The 7,795-nt window shown below is 39.0% G+C and overlaps 1 pseudogene; it reads left to right on the top strand.

Annotated features, from left to right (window-relative positions):
• Window positions 1-1,510: 1,510 nt before the first annotated feature.
• On the top strand, window positions 1,511-1,609 carry LOC132272102 (small nucleolar RNA R71; annotated as a pseudogene).
• Window positions 1,610-7,795: the final 6,186 nt, after the last annotated feature.

The following is a 7,795-nucleotide window of genomic DNA, read 5'->3' on the forward strand; positions in this document are numbered from 1 at the left end:
ATGTTTGTACTTAATGTTTTATCATCAATTGTGGATTATATGGATTAGTTAATAGTTATAATTTGTATTTATTCTATCAACTGCTGGACGGATTAGATTGTATGCACCGGTATGGGACGGTGACATACCAAGAATGGTTTAGTTTCAAAATACTAAATCCAACCTATATTGGAATAAGGGAATGGATTATAAATAAATCCTACTTATATTTATGCTAAGTCAAAGAAGCTACACAAGCTGAATGACAAGCTGGATTACTTGTTATCTATGTTGAGTCAAAGAAGCTGCACAAGTTGAATGGCCAACTGGATTTCTTATGGATGGATAGGATAGGATTTTAAATATATTTTTATGGTACCACGATATGAGCCTGAGTCTCAGAGTCGTTGGTTAGGGAGCGTATATGCATTGGGATGCATAGCTGGCTATGATGGTTGGATGTGTACCCTGCTAGGTCTAGGTAGTCATGCCCACCTCAGATGCGCTTTGCATGGTGCCTACTAGTCAGGTTGAGACGGGCCTGTAGTCCAGCGAAAGTCCTGTAATGTGAATATATATATATATCTACAAATTATTTAGTTATTGTTGAGTTGGTTAGCATGTATATGTGTATCGAGTCTCTGCTTGGATTGTAGTAGGATAGAACCTGTTCATGGGCCTGACCCACTCCTATTTTTCAGGGGTACGTTAGTTCCAGGCTGGAGCTTGTTCGTGCTAAGCAGAGATGGTCACTCATTCTTCCGACGACGTAGAATCTCTCTTCATGATTTAGATAGGGATTTCTTCAGTTGACATTTTAGTTTGGTTATTCTTATTAGGGGTCCACTAGAGATGGATTCCCGAATTGTTTAAACTTTCAGTGATTTTGGACTAATGGATTTTAAGCATTCTATAGTTAAGGATTTTATTTTAGAATTCCTTCCGCTTTTATTTATTTATTTTCTTAATCCGTTTTGTAATCTGTGTTCGTTTAAATATTAATTGTTTGATATTCCCTCGGGTTTGGGCCTGGGCCTGATCAACCCGTGTCTCGGATCCGAGGGGTATCACAATTGTTCCCTTGATTAACAAAAGCTGCATTGACTTGTTTATGATGCTCACTTTGCACATGTCTATGGGGACAATTGGAAGAAGAATGTAAAATACTTGAACAAGTCATACATGTCTCATTGGATGCATAATGGGAATGGTTAGGGATGGAAGATACTTGATTTGCCGAGTTTTGGTTGATCAAGAATTGATCAAACCTTTGAGATAAGGATTTCATCTCGACGGCTATTTCTTTGGAATGGTCGACTTGATGTAAGCAAACACTCTTCCTTCCACTTGAATTCCTACCATTCTTAGAAGATAAAGTTCAATGCAAGGAATTTTCACTCATGCTCTCATAAAGACGCCACACATCATCCTCATGCCTATCAATGTAAGAGCCACCCATAGAGCATCAACCATGCCCTTGTAATTGTCCGATAAGCTCTCAAAGAAATATTGAACTAATTGTTATTTGGGCATGTCATGATGTGGACACTTCCTAAGTAATTCATTGAATCTTTCCCATGCCTCATGGAACATTTCCCTATCCCCGTGTGAAAACTCTCGAATTGAGGTTCTCATGGCATTGGTCTTAGAAACCGGATAGTACTTCTGCAAGAACTTTTGTTGCATTTCTTCCCAAGAAGTTATTGAAAAAGGCCTAAGATTGTTAAACCAATATTTTGACTTATCTTTAAGGGTGAATGGAAAAAGTTTGAGCCTTAAGACCTCTTCCGGCATGTCCGTGTATCTCACGGTGGAACATACTTTAAGAAACTCATCCAAATGCTTGTAAGGTTCTTCACTTGGAAGTCCATGATAGTTAGGAAGCATTTGAATGGTTTGTGGTTTGATCTCATAATGGTGTGCTCTAAATGGTGGCAATTGAATGTATGTGGGTGCATTGCATTCATTAGGCACATAGTGATCTCTTAAAGCAAGGGGAGGATTAGCAATTGGAGGTGCAACATGGGCACCCTGATTGCCTTGAATGATGGGAGGTGGTGGATCGTAGATTAGCCTCGGCATTTCCAATGGAACTTGGCCTTATTGTTGTGGTGGGTGAACAAATGGCCTCGGCATGTCTAATGGTACTTACATGTTATCATGATGCACATTGGGGTGGAGGATGCCTTGTTGGTCTATGTGACTAAGGTCCTCCATATGGTCCTCATTATGTCCTTCCATTGATGAAATGGATTGACTAGAACTTCCTCTTCCCCTAGGGTTTCGAATAACAGATTCAAGATGAAAATTTAGAGGGACAAGAGTGGGTTTCAATGATCTACGACCATGTATACACAACAAAACACAACAAGCAACAGGTAATGAACAAACACTTCACCTTCACAACAAATCAACAATCAATAAACTTCCTCCACATACAATGTTCCCATACTCCCATGTTATCAACAATATGCAAAGAAAAGTAATTTGCCTGCACGTGGGCTCACGATTTATCTAAGAATTAAAAAATAAGCCTCCACGCGGGCCGACGATTTAACTAGAGATTGAGTTAAGAAAGAGCTCACAAAGGGTCATTTAGCACTTCAATTTAATTTCAATTTTTCGCCTTGCAAATTTTTAGAATTTTGCCTTTTTCTTTGCTTTGCTTAACTCCTTTGCTTAGAATACTCCTTTGCTCACCTTTTTTTCAATGCACCTAGTCAAACAAGAACCAACACAATAAGTAACCAAAATGAAAACAAAGTAAAGACACGATTAAAAGAGTACTAATTCCTAATTAATTCCACAAATACGACGTTGCCTTCAATCAATCCCCGGCAACGGCGCCAAAAACTTGGTGTTTTCGTTGCTCGAAACCAAAGTTTGGGCACTAAAAGATAGTGGTGTAAAACTATGATGAATGTGACCAAGTTTTACATTTAGAAATTGCCACTACTACCTTTCACTAAAAATATAGTTAGGGCAAGTAAGGATCCTCCCAAGGGATTGGTGGGTCGTAATAGGTTGTGGAATCGAGATTAGGGTTAGTAGGTCGAGTGATCAAAAGATTGGTTGGTGGTTGAATTACACTAAGATGCAATTTAAACTAAAGTAGGCAATTAAATATAGTGGAAAGAAAATAAGAGAGAAATCTTGGGATTTAGAGATCACCACTAAGCATAGCTTTTCGACACCTTTAATGAATGATTAATGAGGGGAAAAACATGTATTTCAACATTGTGTATGTGTGTGTGTATAGTTATTTCAACAAGCATGGATGACAAATTAAGCATATATTGTCTAAGCAACATGGTGGATAACACAATATATCAAATTAAGCCATTAATCCTTTCTTTAAGCTCACAATCCAAACACATCACAAGGTTAGAGATATATGTTACTTGCTTTCATAAGTATAGAACATCAAACAATAAGTATGGATTGTCCTCCCAGTTAACATCTAAACTCCAACTACAATACAATTAAGCTAATGAAATGAAATTGAACTAATTAAACTAAGGGAGAAGTACAATCCATCAAGAAATGAGTATGAACCATCAAATAAACCATAAGAACATTCCATTAAGCACTATGTCTTGACAATCTCTAGATCTATAGCATTAATACACATAGACATACATCAACGACATAAGAAATAGAGACAAACACATGAACATCTATTCTAACATACATAGATATATGGATAGAATGAAATAATCAATTGGAAACATTTAACCATACAAATCATTGAATAAACAAAATATATATATGTAGAAGTGTCAAAACATGTATCACAATACAAATCCCCTCAAAAATACATAAATCAAGATGTAGAAAGCATGCTTAGGGCTAACTCTAGCCCCAAGAGGATGTCTAGCCACTTATAGATGGTCTCCTCCAAACCTCAAGGGCTAACTCCATGGTAGAGATTGCTCATCTTCTTGGTTGATGGAAGAACTCCAAGCTTGTGTCTCTAACCTTTTTCTTTCTTTTCTTCTTCCCTAAGAATATCCAAATTATGCCACCTTTCTATTCTAAAGTATATCAAGTATATTAAGCATCCCCTCTCAAAAAGTGGCTCATATTCCTTATATAGGTAGGTCAAAAATCACCCCAAATGAGCTGGGCTTGTACACCAATATTCCTTCCAATGATTGGATATGAGAGAACTTTTAATTAGCCGGAATTAGGATTTTTCTCGGGATTTAGGAAGTTCGATCGATCGAACTTGTGGTGAGATCGATTGAACATGGCTGAGATTTATCAAATTTAAGCTAGATCAATCCTCTATGGCGGCACCTTTTTGGATGAAAACAAATCTGAGATATTTTGAAGATATTTTTGGGAAAAAGACAAATGTGGTAGGTAGGGCGGTACAAGTGGATAAGATGGAATCTTTTCGATCGATCGGAAGACAGTTGGATCGATCGAACTTTGTGGGATCTTTGGATATGGACAAAAGAGCTTGGATCCATCTTAGAATGTTGAGATCGAAGAACTTTCGATCGATCGAATATTTGCTGAGATCGATTGAACTTGCTGAATTTCCATCACTTGCTTCATTTTGCTCCTTTCTTTGATTCATCTCAAGATTGCTTCAATTATGCTCTTATTTAGCTCAGTTAGCTTATTTTGGGGATAAGTACCTGAAAATGGAAATAATACAAAATCAATCTAAAGCGGGAAAATAAGATAGATAAAGGTCCTAGAATACCTAAGCTTAAGGGATTTAAATGCGCACTTTTCAGCACTCATCACACCCCCAAACTTAAATATTACTAGTCCCTAGCAATGCACTAGAAAATAAAGAAATGAAATAAACAACTATACAACTATGAACTAGAAATTAATAAATGGATAACGCCACTTTCATAGGGAACACGATTACATTTAGCATATGCAACAAGCCTTTTAAACCCCTAGGTTACCCCTAGTGGACGAGTGAAGTCTCGTGAGGGTTTCCAGAAATTATACACACAAATATTAAGCTCATTCTTTCAAAAGAGGTACCAATATTGCAAACAAGCATTGGGAGAAAACTACCTCAAGTATGCAATTTTTTAAACATTTCCAAGCAATCTCCCAAAATTTTAACATCAAGCAAGCAAGTATGGTCCTCCACACATCAAGAATATGATCATGACATTCTAAAAACCTCTAGAATCCTTTTTGAGCGGATCGACATCAAAGATGTTGCTATCTTAGCCAACTAAAGAAATGATCACATCCTTACCCTCAAACTAGCACACAAATCTAGTACCGATCACCAAGACAAAGAGTGGACCTTTTATTAAAGCTTTATTGTTCTAGGTGCACTTATTCTTTTCACTCAAATTTTTTTTTTTTTTATAGGATCAAAGATGGAAGCATGGTGCAATGTGTTGATCTATTAAGCTTTCTAGCGATTCATGAGGTCGAGCGTTAGGTCAATGACTCCCAAACCAGACGACTTTAGGGCACTAGGTGTTCAAACACCCCTAAGGACTTATAAGCTCAAATCAACTAGGCTATAAATCAAGACAACCTCTATCTAATCATTTCCCACTTCTCACCTTTTGGGAGAAATCCTCACTTTTTATTGCTTTTGCAACTTTTTTTTTTTTTTTTTTTTTTTGTATATATAGCATTCAATTATTAACCTAGATTTTGGGCCCTCTACCTTTCGGCGTGAAAAGTTCAGTGCTTGATGAGGCTACAATCCCGACTACTTAGTGAAAAGGGGTTGTTATCCACCTTTATCAAGAATGAAAGCTTTCAATGCACTACTAGCCCAATTGGGATATAACCAATTCAATAATCAATAAAGCATGTACCCCACAAATGAATGCTAGTGTGCGCCTGTGCTAGTGTAGAATACTAGAGTGAATCTTAAAACAATCACAAAATCAGGATGATGTGGACCACAAGTGCAAGCATGATATCAATTTTTCAAAAAATTTACCCCTGAATGGTATCCACAAGGCATACAAAGAGTATTGGACTCTCAAGTCAAGCAATTTTTAAATTTTAAGCAATATAGTCCTCAAAAGATCAAAATCATAGCTAGTTATGGACTAATCATAGAAAATCCCTCAAATACGCAAGTCATGCTCAAAATTTTGAATTTAAAGCAAACACTGCAAATCACACTATTACCCCCAAACTTAAATGGCATAGTGTCCTCAATGTGCAAAGAGAACAAAAGGAAAGAGTATACCAATGCAACTATAGCAAAGAATAGTCGGGACAAAAGTATCCAAAGTAGGTGGCATAGCCCCCCTAAACATGGGATTAACTATGGTCCTGAAAATTTGGCACTTGGATAAAACTCATCAGATAACAAAAGGGATAATAACAGTGCATAGTGGACATACAAGTGTAAATGGGATATCAACTGAAAATAGAGAGAGGTATAAGGGTGGTCCTGAAAATTTTGAGCAGTACTCTCTCTCACTGAAGTCACTGGGATGCACCTGATGGAGTCAATCACAAGCAGATATATCAATACAAGGTATGACATTCAAAATATAGCATGTATAAATAGAAATAATATACATCATATCATAGTATCAGGGCCAACAGACTCGCCGCAAAAATAGAGTAAAAGTAATAATGTATCACAGATATATAAAATGACAGGAGTAAAGGGATAGAGAGATCAGGAAGAGGAGGTAGGATGGGCAGGGTGTGCTCCGCGGATGTCTCTGGATAAGTCTCGCAACGCAGCCATGACATCATTACGGAGAGATGAAATATCAGCTCGGATGGAGACCGCATCCTCTCGGATAGAAACCGTGTCAGCGCGGATAGATACTACAGCATCCTCCAAAGCCTAGAGTTGCTCTCCAAAGCCGGGTGTCTGTGCTGGAGCCTCAGGTACTGCTGGAGCGGGAGAACGATGATCCTGAGCCTGCTCCTCATCCTGAATGGGCGACCCAACTGGAGGGTGATGCTCCTTGTCCTCTGCGGGTTGCTCCAAGTCTATATCCATGTGCATGGCAACCGAATCGACTGGTATATCATCTGCCACCTGTGCTGCTGCTGCTGCTACCTGCTCCATCTCCTCTCTCTCTAACTCTTCAGCTGCCTCGACAACGTTGTCCTATAGGCTCTTGATAAGAGCTTGGTAGTTCTTATCCCAATCCTTCTTCTAGAATATGCAGGCCCCAGACTCAGTACGCTCCCGTGGCTCTGAACGGAAGGGATAGTACTGGTCTCTCAGAATCTGTGTGATGAGATGGCCGAATGAGAGAAACTTAGCCCTTTTGGGTTTAGCCTTGCTGATATAGTCAACATACAGTTCCATCATAATGCTCCAGATGAGCACAGGAATGGATATCCAGTGCCCTGTATATAAGGCATATAAAGCTGTTAGAAAATCGCCGCGCCTCTATATCTTGTGGCCAGCCATGAAAACATTTCGGTATAGCACCGAATCGAAGAACCACAGGTCATTCGGCAAATAAGTCCGGGTAGCGAAAGTCTCGCCACCGGCACAGTGACCTGAGAGTGCAACGGTCATTTCTACATATGTGGGCCTCCATAAAGTAGGATAGGTATCTTAGAGATCGGGAGGGCAGACGTGTGGACAATGGCAGGATCTGAGAAGAGTATCCATCATGATACTGATAGGGTGGCCGTCAATGGTAGTCCGCAGCTTTGCCAGGTTATTCGAGGCAGGTCGAAGGTTCTAGAAGAACATCCGGACCAACCTCGGGTACACTGGGTATGTGACAGGGGCTAGTATGGTTGAGATGCCCCTCCGGTCTATATCGTCATATGTTGCTCTGATAAGAACAGACCAGGAGAAGTAATTTATGTCAAAGACAGACTCATG

Source organism: Cornus florida, unplaced genomic scaffold (assembly GCF_030987335.1).
Source record: "Cornus florida cultivar Cherokee Brave unplaced genomic scaffold, ASM3098733v1 CherokeeBrave_3.0.0_Hap2_Chr08, whole genome shotgun sequence".
NCBI lineage: Eukaryota > Viridiplantae > Streptophyta > Magnoliopsida > Cornales > Cornaceae > Cornus > Cornus florida.